At 44.0% G+C, this 18,704-nt stretch overlaps 1 protein-coding gene across 8 annotated transcripts in view; it reads left to right on the top strand.

Annotated features, from left to right (window-relative positions):
* Window positions 1-18,704, top strand: part of ARHGAP24 (Rho GTPase activating protein 24) — a 245,854-nt gene that overhangs the window by 163,167 nt on the left and 63,983 nt on the right. The window contains exons 1-2 of one of the 8 annotated variants that reach the window (XM_039710493.1): window positions 11,606-11,855; window positions 12,689-12,808. The exons of 4 other annotated variants lie outside the window; for them this stretch is intronic. The gene's annotated coding sequence lies outside the window, so the exon portion shown is untranslated. Of the gene's footprint in view, window positions 1-11,273; window positions 11,560-11,605; window positions 11,856-11,885; window positions 12,032-12,688; window positions 12,809-18,704 lie in introns of those variants that run through there. 3 more of the 8 variants (XM_039710490.1, XM_039710492.1, XM_039710494.1) reach the window with 3 other exon arrangements.

The following is an 18,704-nucleotide window of genomic DNA, read 5'->3' as shown; positions in this document are numbered from 1 at the left end:
TCAAACAATTTGTCATTTGCTGGTTTCCGGCTAAGTGTGGTCCCAGGAGGGTGCAAAAGGAAAAAGAAAAGTTGTACAGTAATTTCATAGATGAGTTTTGCAGAATCAGTAATGTTGAAAGATGCTGAATTCCTTTTCAGGTTTTGATCCTCTTCTTTTTGCACCTTCCCTTGTGCTATAAAGCATAACTTCATATTTACAGCTTGTGAATCACCTTAGCATGGACCCAGGTTGTTTTTCAACCTCTCATTATCTTTTAATATGCACTTGATCAAGTGAGCCACTTACTGACTAATTGCTCCAATTTCCATATTGATAAACTGAAGTGATGGTAACTAAGCTTGAAAAGCTCTCTGAGCAATTCTTGTGGAAGACAGGGAATATCTCTGTTAATATTGCTTTCCTGAACTATAGTTGTTCTCATTATCTTGGAGCATCTTTGATTCAAAGGGCATTTGCTTAGAATCACAAAAACGAGAAAACTTGCTTGCTCAGCCTGGACTAGTTTTTGTTCAGACAGGCAGATCTCTGGTAAGAGAGGATTGTACTCCTGCATGCTGCCTCTGTTGACAGTGCTTGCTATTTCTTTTGAAAGCCCTTTGCCCTTCTCCATTGTGTGGCTGACCCTGCAGCATTCCTGTGTGCCTCTGGCTCTTTGAGCAGTATTTTGAGATCAAACTGTTCAGTCTGATACATCGCATATTATAGCCTTTAGAAGTGTAACTTCCCTCACTGGAAGAGAAACTATTACCCCATCAAAATGTACTATTTTCTTACATAATTCAGCTTACCTACTCCATAAACAGAGTGTAGGGTCACATTTGCTTTAAACAGCTGTGTCCTCCCTTTGACATTGCAGGCAATTACTTTGCCTTCACTGGCAACTGGATTGCTTTTTGTAATGCAAGCATTTCAAAGTTTCATTAACGTGGTTCAGTGCCTGGGGCAAAGGCTTGCTGGCTCCTCTGCCCTCCCTTGTCCAGATGTGCTCTGTGAAGTACAGGTGGATCAGCCATGGGCTGTGCCTCTGGCTGGATGCCAGCACGCACGGTGAGACTCTGCTGTGCACCTGCAGGTTTAACTTTGCCCTGGACACTCTTGATGCCACCAAAATGTGGATTATGATACAGGACTTCCCTTGAGTAGTGGCCAAGCTGTTCTCCAAGTATGTTTTTCCTGTCTTAACTCACAACCATGGTTTGTCAAGGGAATCCTGAACAGATAAGACAGAAGAAAATATGGAGGAAGGCCTATTTCAAATTAAGGCATGCTTTCCATCATTTAAAGGTTTTTCCCCTGAAATCTTAAAAAAGGCCTGTAATTATATGGTATTTTCCCAAAGCAGATGACTTTAACCAAGAAACTTGGCTTATGCCTTCCTGTAGAGCAGCCAAAGGAGAGGTAATATTTACCAGATTTGACATGAGAGATCAGTAGGAATGTAAATAGAGTAGTCCTCCAAAAGACACTAAAGCCAGAGCAATCATCCTGCAGCTTTGACAAATTTGCTAACATCTGTTCTGGTGCCATTTCTGCTGTACAGACCTGCCATTAACCATGGAGATGAAAAGGCTTTAATTAAATGAGCAGATTGACATGTTAAACTTTGATAACATTGTGCCATCTGGGTGGGTTATATTTGCAATTCTCTCTGCAGCTTCTTAGATTTAGGGTATATTTCAACGCTGCCCCAGTTATTTTTGGGGAGACACACTGACCCTAGAGCTCTGGGGTTCCTAAGGCAAGGTGTCAGGCTCTAAGTATGTGTAACAAGATGTATATTGCAGCATCTCACTTCTGAGCTGCATAACTTTTGGTTTGCAGTTTTGGTTTTGCAGTTAGGTCTGGTTTTACTACCATGTTGCTACTTAGTCCTGGCAACAACTGCCACCATAGATTTCAGATAATAGGAGCATAAAAATTATTTATCATAACTGAACTTCAGTCAGTAGATAGTCAGGATGTGTTACAGATTAAGAAACCTTTAAGATGGGCCTTAAAGCCCCCACTATTCATAGATTCATTCCCTGCTGGCAGCGTGTCACTGGATTCGTACAAAGTAGTCAGTTCAAGAGAAGATTGCTCTTAATTAAGGTGGAAATTGATAAGTAAAATTTTGCAGTGCTTTAGATGCCTAATGTGCTGAGTGTATTCAGCTTACACTGTAGTATTTGTCATCCCTTCAACTTGTAATAGATTGGAGCAGGGTGTTTATTATGATGAGATGCTGTTATAAATAAAAGGCTTTTACAGCTTCAGAGAAAATCTTTATACAGCTTAATTGCGTAGACAGGTCCAATTCCCAGGAAGGCCAAGAGGGAAATCAGTTGATAATTCTAACCCAGAATCAATTTTCTTTAAGCTTTTGAAACGTGCTCATCCAAGTTTTTCATGCAGCAGTTGATTTCTGCTGAAGTAGCAGGTGGAGTGTGGCTAGTGTGTTACTTCAGCTGGGCTTCCCTTTATACAAAACTGAATATCTGGTGAACAGATGAACCTGTTGGAGTTCAGGTAAATACTTACCTGTCTGCCAATACTCTCATCTCTGAGTGAGATAATCTTTCTGCTGCAACATACGAGCTGATGCTAAAAGTACTGCTACTAAATGCTGCTTTTCTGCCTTTTTAGCTGCAGGGTGCTGTCTCTCATGTTTCAAGAACCTAAAGGAAAGGATTTGTCAGGAATTGAAGAGGTTTTAATGTCTGAACTGCATGGTAGGCTATGGATAAAATCTAGTGGTCTGGGTAGAGTGCAGCAAAACAGCTTCAGACTCTCCCTCATCCATGATAATGACACTTGAAAAACTTTATAACTTGCATTTTAGTTTTTATTTATCTGATTTCTTTGGAGTACAAGATGCAGGGTTGTCTTTGACCAGTTAAGCCACCTTGTATCCAAGAGACAACAAGCTTCCTGACAAATGCCCATGACTAGCAGTTTTCCATCCCCATTTTTGTGTAATCACTGTTTGAAGGAGGCATGTCAGCTAAGACAGGTGTGTTTGCAAAACCTGACGATGTCAGATTGTGGCTCATTTAGTATGGGGAAGGACATTCGTAAGTGCTGTCAGTCTGGCTGTAATTCCATGCCTGTGTACACATCTTGTCTGGATAGGCTTTAGAGAAATCAATAAGGGCATCAAACAAAGGAGTCGTGCTAACAGATGTAGGTATAAAGCCAAGGAACAGGGAGAAGGATACACAAAATATGGGATAGTGAATGCACATCTGCAGTTTAGAACATGCTGTATTTGTAGTATTAATGAGAAATTCCTGTATGCTTTTCAAGTCCTCTTACTCCACTTGAAGTTATTTAAAGGATTTTTGCAGGACATCGCATATCCTGCATATCCTGATGGTTGCTGCTCTACAGCTGTACTGTTGGAAACATTTTTATTATTTATCCTTCAGTAAATAGTACTGGCTGCTTCCAAATGTTCCTGGTGTGGTAGTGTATAGATGCATATAGAACACCTGAGCCAAGGCTTGTGGATTTTCTGTGTGCATGTGTTTCACCTGGGGAGAATGGTCCTGCTTTACAGAGCTGGGGTTGATTTGGCTTAGTTCCTCAAAGTTCCCAACATGCTTGTAATTGACACAGATGCATTTAGGATGTAGCATGCATCAGGGTGCTTAATTTCTTAATGCTCCCTAAGGATGCTGTGTTTGTAAAGGGAAAACCAAATGTGCTTTATCTCCTTTGAAGAGTGTAGGAAGTATAGGAAAAGGTCATCCAAGCAGTGTCAGACCATGGAAGTGTATTGGATTGGTATAAGGGTAGTGATTACAGTCTCAGAAATCACGTTCTTGCTTCCCAGAGGACAAGGCAAAACTGCATCTTGTGTTCCACAGACATCAGGATTGCAGTGAACCTGCTGCACAGGTCAGGGGAGCACAGCATGGGGGAATGCTCTAATGAGCCCTGTCAAAGTTAAAAGCTCATAAATATCACTGGAGCAGTGAATCTATCCCCAAGCCTCTGTTTGGGTGTAATATAGATCCTTCATGAAGTGCTGGCAGCAAGCCTAGATGTTTTCTGACAGGGCTCTGCTCCCAGCACGTTTTGATCCTGCCCCTTGGAAGATACTCATGACTTGTTTCTTCTCTAGACTGGACTGACCAAGAAATTAAGAGTTCTTTAGTAGCTGCCAAAAGTTGTGCAGTGAGTGTGACAGCTCAGCTCCAACAGCCAGCAAAAATGGGCTGCTCAGGCAGGAGGCTGTGTGGAGTGGTAGATTCCAGGACTCCTCAGGGATGCCCACTCCATACTGCAGCTGAGCAAGCCAGATTGGAAATAAGCTCATGGCTATACCCTGCTCTCACTTCAGAACAGGGAGCATCTGCTGAGGACACCTCTACCCTGGGCAAAGCAAATCCATAATTTATTTTTAGCCTTGTTAGCGATGGAGTGAGCAGTGACAATAAACAGGGAACAAATACACTACATTTCTGTTCCTGGAGCTGCCTCTCTCAGGTCTCTGTTTTAATTATTTCACTGTTGCCTCATTACCTATTCAGCTCTTTGGTCCCCAGCACAGGAGCAAGTCCAGGGGAGGGATACCACTCTGAGCTATCTGGCCTCTTGAATGGTGTCCCCCATGGCAGGGCAATTGGAACTAGATGCTCTTTAACGTCCCTTCCAAACCATTCTGTGATTCTATGATGCATTCATTTTGCTGTTTGTGGAAAGGGATAGAGGTACTTACTTGCTTAGTGTAGCCTAGAGGAATAATGTCTTTATGTAACTGCCTTCTCAAATATATTTAATTATCATTAGCCGTAGGAAAAACTATTATCTTGTCTTGGTCCCTGGAAGACAACAGTTTTACCTAGTAGACATTTATTATTTTAGGACTTACATGTGTGGGATATGGAAAATGAGTTTCCACTACTTTTCTTTTGTCTCAGCTTATGAAATGCACAAAAGCCTCTGTGGACAGAAGCAAGATTTCTGCCCTCTTCCTGTGTTTTTCCTTGACCCATTCTCAGAGTTAGAGCAACGCAAAGCACAGAAACTTATCTTTGCTTTCCAGCTTGCTGTTGAGTCTGTGTTTTTGGAATAATATAATGATCCTAGCTGCCAAGTTGTAGCTGATGTGCCTCTGTGTGAGTTGTGAAATGGTGGTGCACAGCTAATTCTTGCTCTGTCCTTGCTATCCTCTTCTAGGACCTTTGGAATAAACATAAACTTACGGAAAGGAACAGTGATCTCCTGACAGAGCCCAAATTACACAGAATAAGACAGGTCTCTCATGGAATTGATGCTGTAGCCTCGGAAAACTACTGGAGTCCATATGTGTGATTTGTGTATTATTAATATTTTATAAATTATAGCTGTAAGTTAGTTTTTGTGTAGGATCTTTGAAGGTCCCATAGATGATCTATAAAGACAAAGCCTCTTTTACTGAGCTGGATATCAGAGGTGCTACTCATTACTGTCATTTTTATTGGGATTCTTCTCCAGCAGCCATGGGAGTGGAGCCAGAGTCTCATTTCATTGAAGCTGATTTACAGGTGTCAGGCTATGGCAAGTTTCAATCATCTCAGACTAGGGCTGTGTTTGAACTGATGACCCAGGAGAGAACAGCTTTAAAGAGCTGGATTCATAACTGATGCTGCAGATGAACTGTATCTCCCTGGTGCATGTGTCACTGAGCTGTTGGAAAAATTGCTGGGAAGCAAACCCAGAGGATGTGCTGTCTGTTTCTTGAAGGCTAAGAGTTTTAGAAGTTTTGTTTGCCATATAAGAGCAAATAATGTGCTTTTCTGGCTCACATAGAGGGTTCTTTTCCATGGTGAAACCTCAAAATCATGTTCACCTTCAGAACCTCTGCTTATTTTTTGACTTCCTCTCTAGATATGAAAACAAGATGTTGCTGTCACTAGAATTTCACTGTGATACAGAGGGAGACACAGGTCCCATGTGCTCTCCTTGACTGAAAGTTGACATGATTGTGTAATAAGTCTTGAATCCACATCTGAGCTTTCTGAATTCCATGTTTAATTAATAAATTTTTATTTACTCCTCCTTTTCGTAAACCAAGGAAATAACAGCTGGTGTTTGCTTATGTCAAGTAGACAGATGCATCACACAAACACCATACTTTTCCAGCATCAAAACTGAAAGGGAGTTAATATCTGAAGGGCACTTTGTGGATGCATCTGTGTTTATGAACCTGTTCATTCCAAATGTAACAACCAGATATAAGGGGAAGATAGAAAAGATGTTGTCCTTATGGATTACAATTTCACGGTGATTTTTTTCTGATATTTTCTTCCAGACCTGCCATAATGTTTGTCCTAGCTCCAATTCCCCCTAGGAATAGGTTCTTTGAAAAATAGCATGTTCTGGCAATTTTTTCGTGTGACCTAGCTCTTGGAGAGGGTTTCTCTAAGCTGCAAGGCAGAACAGCAGCCAAATATGTAATTGGGCAAGTTAAATAGTGTACAGCTGAGAGCCCTTTGCATGGTACAGCTGACAGAAGCTTCCATGAGAAGATCTCAGCATGATATTCAGAGTTATTTGGGCATCCCAGAGGGCTGCACAAACATAACCAATTCAAAGCCCAAATACACAAACATGTGGAGAAAGACTAATTTCTTAACATATCAGCTGAACTGTATTTGGACTGCAGTGAAGTTGGAAGGAAATGGAGGAAAGCACTCTGGAAGATTTATTCTTTGCTGGGATATGCAAAACCAGATGCTGTATCTGTATCACAGAGGAAATAATTTCTGTGATTGTAACATCCTCTTCGCTGTTATGGTTGTGTGTGTGACTGACTTTTCACCTGTCTATGAAATGTGTACAGCAATTTTATCCAGCAGAGCAACTGAAAGGACAGTTCAGCTTCTCCTAGGGCTGTCTAGTAATGCCTGTCACTGTAATGCTGCCTTTTGTAATTCTGAGGGACAAGCTGACAGCTTTGCTTTCAGCAGAGATTATTTTATTGACAGCAAGAGACTTGCTGATAAAGTGGAGGGCAGATCGAAATCTGGACATCCTCACATATTCTAGCCACTTTTAACAAAGAACCCTAAGTGTTCTTGTCACACTGAATTCCCTAAGCAGTTGGGGATTTATGGGTACTTCAAAGATTCCCTTTGTAGTGTTCTGCAAGTATCTACATTGCATAGCTGTCTTCCTCCGTACCTCCTTCTTTAATATATTTGTGGTCATATTGTTAAACAGATGTCATAAAACACAAGGGATATGTTCAACAGCTAAATTTACGTTAGCATGTGATCCTTAATTCACATTTCTGGGTGTTACTCCCATTTTGCATGGGTGTAGCCCAGCTGGCACCTCTGAAAATGTTCCTGCTATAAAGTACTAGAAGTGAAGAGAAGTAGAGGCTCAAATCCCATTTAAGCACGCACTGTGAAGAAAAGGATTTTGTTCTGAAGTCACATGAAGTATTAAAAATTATCTCAGCGTGCAAAGCTGCAGTCTCTCCAGGAATAAGGAAGAATCTTTTCAGTGGGATGTGAAGCGGATACTTTAAGTGGCAGATCCCAAACCTTAGAGGCAGAGCAGAAATCACTAAGCAGTTGGTTTCGTCAGTTAAGAAATTTAATTTATTGCTGGTCATGGTGCTGGGGAAGAAAGTAAAATGTCTGGCAAAACAGCTTCCCTCACCTCAGCCAGCTGGCACGAAAGGAAAACTTGTTGAACAGTCTGGATTCAGGAAGCTGCAGTCAGGACCATGACATTTGCAGGCTGCAAAGTTGCTGCGTTTCCCATGTTGCTGTCCCTCCCCTTGTTCCCTGCCCACCTACACACACAGCTGCTCCCTGCCCAGGCAGCCCTGGTGTCCACCAGTGTCCAGCAATGTGAGGAACGCAGCCCCACAGTGCTGCGGCCGTGCTGCGCCAGCCACTGCAACACGTGCTGTTTACAAAATGCTGCTCTCAGTATTCCCTGGTGCCACAGAGAACAGAATTGTGAGGCAACAAAGGCAACAGAAGGAGATTTTTTGCCTTTTTTATGAACTGTAGGAAAGGTAGGAGGTTATTGCTAGCATAATTTTGACTGGGAGCAGTGACTTATCTAGGCAGTGGTAACTTGCGTTCAGACTCTGCCCCTCTGAGCCTTGGGGAGAGCAAGTGGACCCAGGGACTCTATGGCACAACTTTTTCCTGGGTTTCTTCAGTGCACTCCCAAGCCCAGCTGATTCACTTAGGTACAGTAACAGAGAGGATTAAGGCTAAACCTGATTTGTAGTAAGGAATCCTACAGCACAAAGCCTTGGAATTGTGTCTCAAACGGTTAAAAAGCAACCACTGTTTTCCAGGGCATTGTATTGTTCCTCCTCGTGTGCTTTTGACCAAAATATGCAGTAGTCTTACAGGTTGGCTTCCAACCAAACTCATCTTGTAGTGTCTCCCACCACTATATGGGACACCATACTCTGATTTAGGTGGGTGTTCGGAAGGAATTTTCTCCGGAGGACAGAGAGGTTTAACCTCAGCAATTCAAATGGAAAATGGTGCATATTTGCTGTGATGTGGTTCAGCTGTCTGCAGGGCCTTGGCAGTAGCAATCTCTTTGCGAGTTCAGTAGTGAACTCTAAATCTTGGCAGCTGTGGTCCAGTATTTCCACTCGTCTTTCCATGCATGGTGTCAGCCAACATCTGACTCTTTGGAGAGTGGCTGATTGTTGAATACTTGCATCACTGGCTTGCTTTTAAACAGGAGAGGTGAATTAGTCATCAGCAACACTGAAAAGTTCTCAACTCTCTCTTCACCTCCATCTCACCAGCACTGCTGGATCCTAGGCTTTGGGAACAACAATCCAGATTGGTGCAAACACAAACCCACAGCTGTCCGGGGAGGAAGAGCTGGTGTGTGAACTGTTTCAGGAGCTTGACCCCACAGATCAGCAGGCCTTGATAATATCCATTTGAGGGTGTTGAGAGAGCTGGATGGTTTCATTGCGAGTCTGCTCTCCCTAATCTTTGAGATCAGGGGACATCAGAGAAGAAAGCTAAACTCACCCGGATATATAAGAAGGGCTTAACAGAGGACCCAAGAGATTACAGGCCCATCAGTGATACTTCAGTTCCTAGGAAATTTACCAAAGGAATCCTCCTAGGAGCTATCACAAGATACATGAATCAGGGGATTGGGAAAAGCCAGGATGGATTCACCAAGGGGAAATTGTGCTTGACAGAGCTGATCACCTTCAGTGGCAAAGGAACTGCTCGGTCCAAGGGGGGCAGGCGGTGGACATTGTTTACCTGGAGTTCTGCAGGGATTTCCATAGGGTTTCCCACAGCCCCCTCCTGGACAAACAGACACATTATTGACTAGACAAGTGGTCTTTGCAGATGTTGGGGACTGGCTGGCAGGAAGCACCCAGGAGGTGCTGGTAAACAGCTCCTCTTCAGGCTGGTGACCTCTCACATGTGGGGTCCAGAGAAGTGCCACAAAGATGATCAAAGGACTGGGAAGGCTGCCATATGAGGAAAGGCTGAGAGAGATGGGTTTGTTCAGTACTGAGAAAAGAAGGCTTAAGGGAGGCCTTATATCACATGTTCCAGTATTTAAAGGGTGCCTGTAAAGATGGAGAGTTCTTTTTACAAGGAGTTGCATGGAAAAGGTGAGGGGTAATGGTCACATGTTATTCCTGGGGAGATTCCAATTTCTGTGATCATTCCATGAACTCACTGGTGGAGAAGCAGCTCCAGAAAGCAGGCTGCTCAGACCTGGGGGACGGGTGATGTCTGTAACTCTCTCATTGCCCGTCCAACTGAGTAGAATTGTGACTTATTCAGAAAAACAGTGTTGAGTGTGATACTTGCTCAACATGACTGCAAGAGTGTGTGACCTAGGGCTGTGTTCATATTAACAGCAGTGTTCCCATGGATTTTGGTGGGGAAGGAGCTGCTTTGTAACATTGGTATATGATGTATTAGGAGGGGAGTATTTCTCTCCTGTGGTGACTTCACTGGGTGCAGCTGGTCCTCCAATGTGTTTTGAAGTAGTTTCTCATTAGGATCAACTCACGGGAAGTAACAGATGGTGAAGTGAGACTAAATTAGTGAGAATGTTGTGCTGGGTTAATGCTCTTTCTCTCTATAAATAATAGCTGGCGAGTGGAGCAGGAATGAAGACATAGCACTGTTATGTTTGTGGCTACCTCTGCTGCTACATAGATGTTATATGATGCCTTCCAGCATGTTGGGTCAGCACTAGAAAAGAGAAGAAAGAATTTGCCAGCCCTTTCACAAGGGCAAAAATATTGCAATTCTGCTGCAGAACAAATAAACTCCAAGGAATGCTCAAAGGCTTATGAAGGGAAACAAGTGTGGGAGACAATTTTACATTACCAGACAGTCAGCTTCTTCATACGAAAATGAAACAAAATCCAGCATCTCTCCTCTGATATTCCCAGTAAGTCTCCAACTTCTTCGTGTTTACTCCTATCCTAAAATCTTCCTTTGAAATATATGTATTTTAATAAGACTTAACTTGTTGTGGTTCAGACATCCTGGCGTGTTGTTAGGCACACTTCACGGCTGGAGCAACTACCAGGAGAATCACTGTGGCTTTACCAGCCTTTTAGAATGCCACAAGTGGCTGCTGCCAGCCGTCACCTGCCCCTTCCCATTTCTTTGTGCGACACAGTGTGAGGCTGGTATCCACAGACTGGAAGTTTTACATTCAAATCTGCATCTGCCATCCTGGCTCAGATATTGGCAGCAGCTCTGGCATCTTTGTCTTGAATGACGTCTTCTGCAACTTTGGTCTTCAGTGATTTTTTTTCAGGACACAGCAATGAAAAGCTTTGCAAAAAATAATTCCTCCTGAGAATTTTTTTTTCTGGGCTGGTCAGCCTGTGCCATAAACTTTCCTTATGGGCCATTTTGTAGACTTTTTTGCTGACCTTACTCAGTGCCCTTCAGGACATATGCTTCTGATAGTGATCTTCTTGAGGTGTTGGCCAGGACAAAATCCTGCTCTGTTTCCCATGCTAGTCCTAACTCGACAGTGGAAGCAGGTGCTCATACTATTACAAACAAACAGCACAAACCTAACTGTGCAACTTTGATTTGCAGGAGGACATGTGGATCTCTGAATGGCTCAGAGACTAAGGAGATATACTTCCTCCAGGGATCTTTTATCATAAAAGCAGCTTAAGTGACTCACTCTTTCCCGAGGATATTCTTAAAACAACCCCACTCAGTTCGTCTTTTAGTGGTCAGAAAGAAGATTTATTTTGTGCTGTCTTTCAAAAAAAAAAAGAAAAAAAAGAAAGAACATCTTTTGAAAAAAGTCAATGGCCATATTTCCAAGAGGATTTGGGCTGTATTAGAGGTCTGTACAGCTCACTAATGCATGGGCTGACTGGCACTATCTTCACTCAAGCAAGTGCTCCAGTGAAAAATTCAGTGCTATTTTTAGTTCCCTTACAACAAACTGCTTGATTGTAAGGCCTGGGGAACCGTGACACCGCGATCGTGAGGGGTCTGCTGGAAAAGGCAGAAGGAGAGGCACGGCAGCGTGCTGGCTGTGCCGGGACTCCGGCTGATGCACAGAGGAACACGCCAGGAGCAGGTATTTTAAATCATCTCCTAAGCCTCGCTCTGCCCACGAAATGAAGCTGCTGGCCGGAGTCAGGGCATGAAAGCGTTAGCTGGCTGGCTCTATCTGCTCCTGCCCTTAAAGATTTCATTCCATAAATTCCTGTCCTGACCGTCAGCTTTTAAGTCGTCTCCTCTCGTTTCCTAGCCTTTTCTGGGATTTTGCAGGATCTTTAGGCAAGTTAGCAAATGGCAGTAGCGGGAGGGAGATAAGTTTCCCGAGCGGAAGGCGTCGTGCTCTGGTGGAAGCCCCGCGGTGGCAGTGCCTGGGTGAGTAGCCGGGGACAAGTCGGAGCTGCAGCGGGCAGGGGACGCGGCCGGCCGGGGGTCGGTCCGAGCGGCCGAGGGGGCTGCGGCGGTGCCCGGGCCGTGTCCGAGTGCGAGCGGCCCCCCGCCCCAGCGCCGCTGCGCCCCGGACCCCGCCTCGGCCGCGGCGCTCCCCGCAGGTCGGTCCCGGGCGCGGGCAGCCGGTCCCGGGGGGTTCGGGGGCTGCTCCTGGGCGCGGTGGTCGCCATTCCTGGGCGGTGGAGTCACGGGCGGGACGGGCGCCAGGGCCGGGCAGGGCGGGCTCGGCCGGCCGTGCCAGGTGAGCGCCGGAGGCTCCGCGGCGCTCCGGCCCCGCAGGGACGGCAGCACTGCCGGCGGGATGGGCCGCCCGATCCCGGCTGCATCCCGCCCGCCTCCTGCCCGCTTCCAAGAGCTGCTGCTGTGTCACAGCCCCGCCAGCGTGCCCCAAGAACGAGGATCCCGGCCTGCTGGGGACGCGGTGCCGGAGCGCAGCGGGGCTCGGCAGGGAAAGTTGTGCCTGTGTGAAGTGCCGTGGGGAGCGGGGCAGTGCTCTGCTGTCTCGCGTTTGCACCCTTTTGTTTCAACCCGGCTGTGCAGCGCTTGTGAATTCCTTGCCTCCGAGTCAGACCCAGGCTTTGGAGTGAGCGTTGATGCAGTTTAGCTGTATTGTTGTGTTTTAAAATAACTACGTGGGTTTCACCCTTAATGATACCATTATCTTAAAATAGCTCGATGTGCTGCCTCCCTTGAGTTACTTGGTAGAAAAAACAAAAGGAAGGGGAACTGCTGAATTCCCATGAACTTTGTGTCCATAGATCCTGCTGGGCTTTCAGCATGTGAGCTGCTGTAGCAGTCTTCTCCGTGTACTAGAAATGTGTATTACCAAACTACTCTCTGCTGCTGTGGTCACATTCTTTGCCCTACCTGTGCTTAAGGTATGTTTGAAAATACAGGTGGAGTGGCACTTCCATAATGGGGGTTTTAGTGTACTCCTGTTAGATCTGTGCATTTATATATTAACAGCGCAGATGGTGCAAGCAGAGTAGCTATAGCATGTGTTGGCTTATTTGTGCATTAAATTATTCCATATAATTGGCTAATAATCAGTCATGCTCATGTGAGAAGAAATAGTTAATGCTTTGGTGCTTGTCTAAAAAAAAAAAAATTCAAATAGCCTGTTTTGTTCTCTCTGGTTCTGGCCAATCCAGATTTTTATCCTCCAGAAATAGTCTTCATCACTAGTTGCCAGTTTCAGCACTAGTTACTAAAACAAAGGCAAGTAGAATGAAAAGTAAATTACTCCATGGCCTGAATTCAGTAAACTGAGTCTGCATGGTTTAGAACTTGTTATACTTTCAGAGTAATTAAGATGAATCATTTGGGTTTTCTTCTGGCAAAAATAGAGGTGGATGAGATTTTATTAAAACTTCAGTGACAAATGTTTTAGTGTTAGGGCACTTCTCTGGGACATGCTGTACATGTCAGTGTAGATGAAAGCTCTGTGTTTGCTTATGGTGATCAAATGCACAAGTTCTACCAAACTGCTGGAAAGGCTGACTGGGTATTTCTTGATCAGCGTTGTGTCTTTCCATCTACTTGTCCTGTTAGGCTGAGTGTTTCAAGGGCAGATACCACACAACCCACTTCTAGAAATACTCACTGGCATGTTGTAGTGTTTGTGTCACAGTATAATCCTGACACCTTTAAGGTGAGCAGTGCAGTTTGTGTCTGGGACATGCTGGAATCAGCCTGGCACAGGGGACACTCTGTGTGACTAACTGCATTGTCTGATTTTGATACTCTGGTACCTCTGTGTTGGAAGGACACGTGGCCTTCAAAAGACAAACTCCATTACCTCAGAGATGCTGCAGTCCTTCTCAGCTGCCTGCAGATGCTGTCTACTACCCTGCTTGAGGACAGCCCAAAGTAGCAGCAGTTCAGTTGGTGTTTGGTAGTGAGAATATAAGAGGGAAGAAGGGAGTTGCAATGCTTCTGAGAACTGTTAAGATGTGAAGATGTATATACACAATATTTGGGTATAAAACCCCTCTTTTCCTTCACACCCTTAAGCCTTTTAGTTAGGTGAGTGGGTGAGATGCTGTGCTGCTGGTCACAAATCAGCCCAGGAGAAGGTGGTGCTGCAAGGGTGTGTTTTAACACCCTGATTCTGGAGCTGCTCATGGATAGAGCTCCCTTCCTGTACTCTGCAGGGTGACCTGCTGCTGCCTCTGGGCTTCTCTTTCCTAAATGGGGTTACACTTGTACTTCAGTGTCTGTGCAGGTTGTGAGACAGGTCAGAAATCTCATTTGAAGGAGGTGAAGTATCTTTCTGGCTTTATTGTACCAGTTGGGAAGTGATGGATTGCACATAAGCTCTGCACCTGATATGTCTTGCAGGCCATAAATCCAAGTGATGCAGCTCAAAAGCAAACTGTAAAGTCCAGACTGATATTGTCATTTAAATGTCCATTCAGAGAAATAAGTAGTTTCTGAACTATGGCTAAAGATGAGCAGGTGTCAGATTCATTCTCATGTCCTCTGAATGCAGGGCAGTAAGTCACAATTATGTAATCTGTTTTAAAAAAGATTTCTGGGGTTTTTTGATTTTTTTTCCCCTTCTGATCTTTGTTAGCTAATTCTGGAAGAAGTGGCTTATAAATTAAACATAATTTTCTAATTAATCCCGCTCATCCTTCTTAAGCCAAGTCTGATACAAAACCAAACTCATTTTAATCATTAAATGAAGTCATTGACTTTTTTTGTCTGTGAATGTCAGATGGTAGCAGATTACTGAAGTACTTAACCTGAACATTACCCACAGACTGCAGCTTCCTCTTTTTCCAAGATACAGTTATGAATCTGCTAATATCATGCATATAAAAAGTTGAAAGTTCTCAGCATTCATTCCTGCTGGCAGAGAAGCAATTAGAACCTTCTCTTGGCAACAGATTTTTGTGACTAATGCAAGGTTTTTATTTAGTGATAAAAGGAAGTGTCAGACTTTCAAAATGACCGGGAACATGTTGGGGTCATTTGGGTTGTCACAAGAGCTGCTCTGAAACCTTCCCCTTTTCCAGGTATGCAGCTAGATGCAGGACCAATGCACTTTCCAGCCTATCTGGCAACAGGGTAAAGAGGGACCCTTGTACACAAAACTAAAAAAGTCCTATTTCTGTGGACGAGAAAGGTGTCAGAGAATACCTGAACTGACGTTTTATACTTAGCCATAAATAAAAATGAGGCAGCTAGAAGTAGCAAAGAATGTTTGTGAAAAATAAGCATCACATGTTTAGAGATGGTATGGGCTAGAATAAAATAGAAATAGAAGAGAATTTTTCATTTGGAAGGGACCTATAAATGCTCATACAGTCCAACTTCTTGACCACTTCACTTGATCAAAAGTTAAAGCGTATTATTAAGGGCACTGTCCAGATGCAATGGTCTTAGGACAACAACCATATGTCTGGGAAGCCTATTCTAGTGTTTAACCATCCTCTCAGTCAAGAAATACCTCCTACTGTCCAGTCTAAATGTCCCCTAATGCAGCTTTGAACCATTCTCATGCAGAAAAATCCAGGTAATACTCAGCTGTCTGTGTGCTAAGAGTGTTTCCTGAATATGTGTGGAAGAGCTAACAACATCCAGCAGTTGTTTCAGCTTCCTTTTTTGCAGTCTGCTTCAAACTTCATTTGGTTTCCTTTATTTTCCCCCTGGGATATCTCCGTTGCAAATGCGTTGTATTTGTAATGAGGAAAGCACTAGGTTTCCAATACTAAGTGAACAAAATGTTTCTTCTAACAGTAAGAATTCACCATGCTTGTCTGTGGATTTTAAACTTCAGCCAGTTAGGGAGCCAATTAATGGTGCTGTGTTACGAGAGGAAAGAGGTAGTGTACTTTGGCATCCTTTTTTCATGTCCCCCCATGGCCTGCCATTGAGTGCTTTGTTTCAGTGTAAAAGGAGGGGTAGTGGTTTTGGACATCTCTGTTACTGTGTGCTACTAACATGAAAACAAATAAAATTTGGTTGAAGATGTAAAATATAGGCCCAGAGTGACTTAAAATATGGGCAAGATGGCAATACAATTGGAGCTTGCTATAAATGGTCAAAGATAAAATGGAAAAATCTATCCTTACTAAAAGTGGTGTGTGCAATATATTTATTTAGGCACTCAGAATCAGGAGAGTTGTGGCTGCTTCAAATGAGAAATGTATTCTAAGGAAATACTTTCTTCATTTAAATTTAATTTGAGGAGGTTTGAAAGTAGAATTCATTCTTGTGGAATTAGATTATGCCCTGATTGTTATATTTCCCTCTTCCACATCATCGTGTCTTTCTCATTTCCACAAATAGCTTTTTCATCTTGGTTGCCACTGGCAAAAGCCTGTAAGTAGGATTTTTGGACACATATGAGTGAATCAGAAATTCTGTGGTTGGAACCAAGTTTTGCAGTCATTAGAAGGAGGTGCCAGAGCAATAGAAGGTCACTTGGTCAGGTTTAAGCAAACTGTAGGTTTTGGGGTTTTTTTTCAGAAACAGAATGATAATCGTGAGGAGATAGAGCCAGCAAGCAACCTCAGTGCTGAATCACGGTGTCATCTGCCTTTCTGCAGCCTGTGGAAGCTGCATCTCACATGCTCTTTCTTCAGAAATCAGAGTGCCCAGATCACACTGTGATCATCACTACTGGCAGGAGTGAATCTTGGGCCACAACCAGTGCATTCCAGTACTGACATCCTGAGGGGAACAAATGAACGTGGACTTATCTTTGTCTTTTTGCTGCCTCTAAAAGATGGGAGGAATAGCCTGAAAAAGGCAGATCTCATTTTGCCATTCCCCTGGGGTACCCTGGTACGTGGCAGAGCCTGTGTCTTTGTGGCTGGGAGAGGTGAAGGGTAGGATGCTCCCTAAGAGCAGAAGAAGCTGATGGGAGCAGCGGAGAAATAGAAGATGCTGAGATCCTTCACTAAAGAAGTTCTTACTTTAAGCAGTCCTTGTCTGGTCCTAATGTGTGAGGCTACTGGTGGGATCTATCTGCTTTATAAAGGGCTTTGAATGCCCTGAACGGTGTGATATTCATCAGGCAAAACAGGAGAGGCAGCTGTGCAAGTGCATCAGCCTACTCCTGTACTCCTTCCCAGCCTTACAAAACCTGACCTAACACCCTGAGGTTCACACGTGGAATAGAGAGGACTCTTAGGGGAAAGAAACAAATGCTGTGGGGGTTTGGGGCAGAGAACATGAGAAATTGCATACACTTTTAGTAACCTTAAGGGCATCTAAGTGAGTTGTTAAAAACATTTTGTGGGCCAGCATTCCAGCAGGACTCCAGCTGTGCAGTGCCCAGGCTCTCCTGGGAGAGTCATCCTCACCTCCTCCTCTAAAGGTGGTCAAGTTGTGGTCCCAAGTGCATTTGAATCCTTTTGCTTAGCAGAAGGGTACCGAGGCAGCAGTGGGTACTTGTGAAATGGTGCAGTCACTGCTGTGTAATTATTACATCAAGGTCTCTGAGGTATGTGCCCTGATCCGTGACTTGACTTGTGATGCTGGCTGGTCCGGCTGGCAGCTGGCACGTTGTTAAGTCGGGGCATGGGATCCTAGTTTAGTGTGAAATCCCTTGGGGGCAAAATCTACAGCTAACCCAGCAGATTGCCATGGTAGAAGCAGCAGCCTGTCCCCTGCCCTGGCACACACCCCCTGCCCCTGTCTGCCTGTTTGCTCCCCTGCAGCTCCGGAGTCCTGTCCTTCAACCCTGTATGAACCCAGGCACTGGTAGCTTTCAGGCTCTCTACTGAAAGGAGCTGATTTCTGCTTTTAACACCAAAACTGAAAGCAGGCTTTTACTTGAAGATAGCAAGAGGTAGTAGTGAGAGCCATTTCTGCTTGTGTGGGCCCTCACTCTCTTTTTAAAGCAAACAATAAACCAACTTTTATAGTTAGTGGTTTCTAACAGTTATCACTTATTGCAAATCACCTTATTTATCTATTTAGATTCCTTCCAGTTCACCAAGTAGCATGTAAAATTGCTGTGTTTCTGATGAGTGTCCTGTAAAATTTCAGTTAAGGTATGGTGGGACAGCATGTTGTAGTTATTTAAATTACAACTTTTTTCTTTAAACGGCGGGATACTTATTTGATATACTTCACTTCAGGTATGACCTTTGTGTCTCTGCTGGTACATTTTCTGAGTTTATGATGCACTTCACAATCCTACAAAGCCTTTCACTGGGTATTCGTAGAGACTTTACAAGATATAATTAACTGAAATACTGTGTCTCCCCTGTGAGGTCAATAAATACCCTTAATTGCTTTTTGCAGAAAGAGGGAAATATGGTAGAGAAATTTTACAGGAATTCACCAATGCTGGGTGAAAAGCTACTGAAGAGGCAGCAGCAGAGGCTGTGATTCCTGAACCCTCTTTGGTGTGCACCATTTCTGTTTCTTACATAAGCATGCATAGGAACGATGTAACCCAGCAGAGTGAGGCAAGATGTAGGTCAGGTTTCTTTTGTCAGTACATCTTCTGCTTTTTGACCTGTAAGTTGCTGAAAGCAACAAAAGCCTATGGATGAGGGAGCCTTTTCAGAACTGGTTAAAAAAGCAACAAGCAACCCCTGAAAGCCTCAATCCCCGCTAAAGAGCTATTTTAGGAAGCTAAATCAAAGAAGAGTCCCCTGGGGGGTCTGTACATGAAGTTGCTGTCTGGCTGCCTTCAGATAGCTTAAAGTTTTAATGCACTTGTCAGGCTGTTGCCTTTTATGCCTGGTGAAGACAGAGAGCAGACTGAACGGGCTGGCAGGGACAGACCCTTCTTCAAGGCTGCTGGTGCCA

Source organism: Passer montanus, unplaced genomic scaffold (genome assembly GCF_014805655.1).
Source record: "Passer montanus isolate IOZ18808 unplaced genomic scaffold, ASM1480565v1 scaffold23, whole genome shotgun sequence".
NCBI lineage: Eukaryota > Metazoa > Chordata > Aves > Passeriformes > Passeridae > Passer > Passer montanus.
Note: the sequence above shows the minus strand (reverse complement) of the source record. Positions and strands in the feature narration are given on the sequence as shown.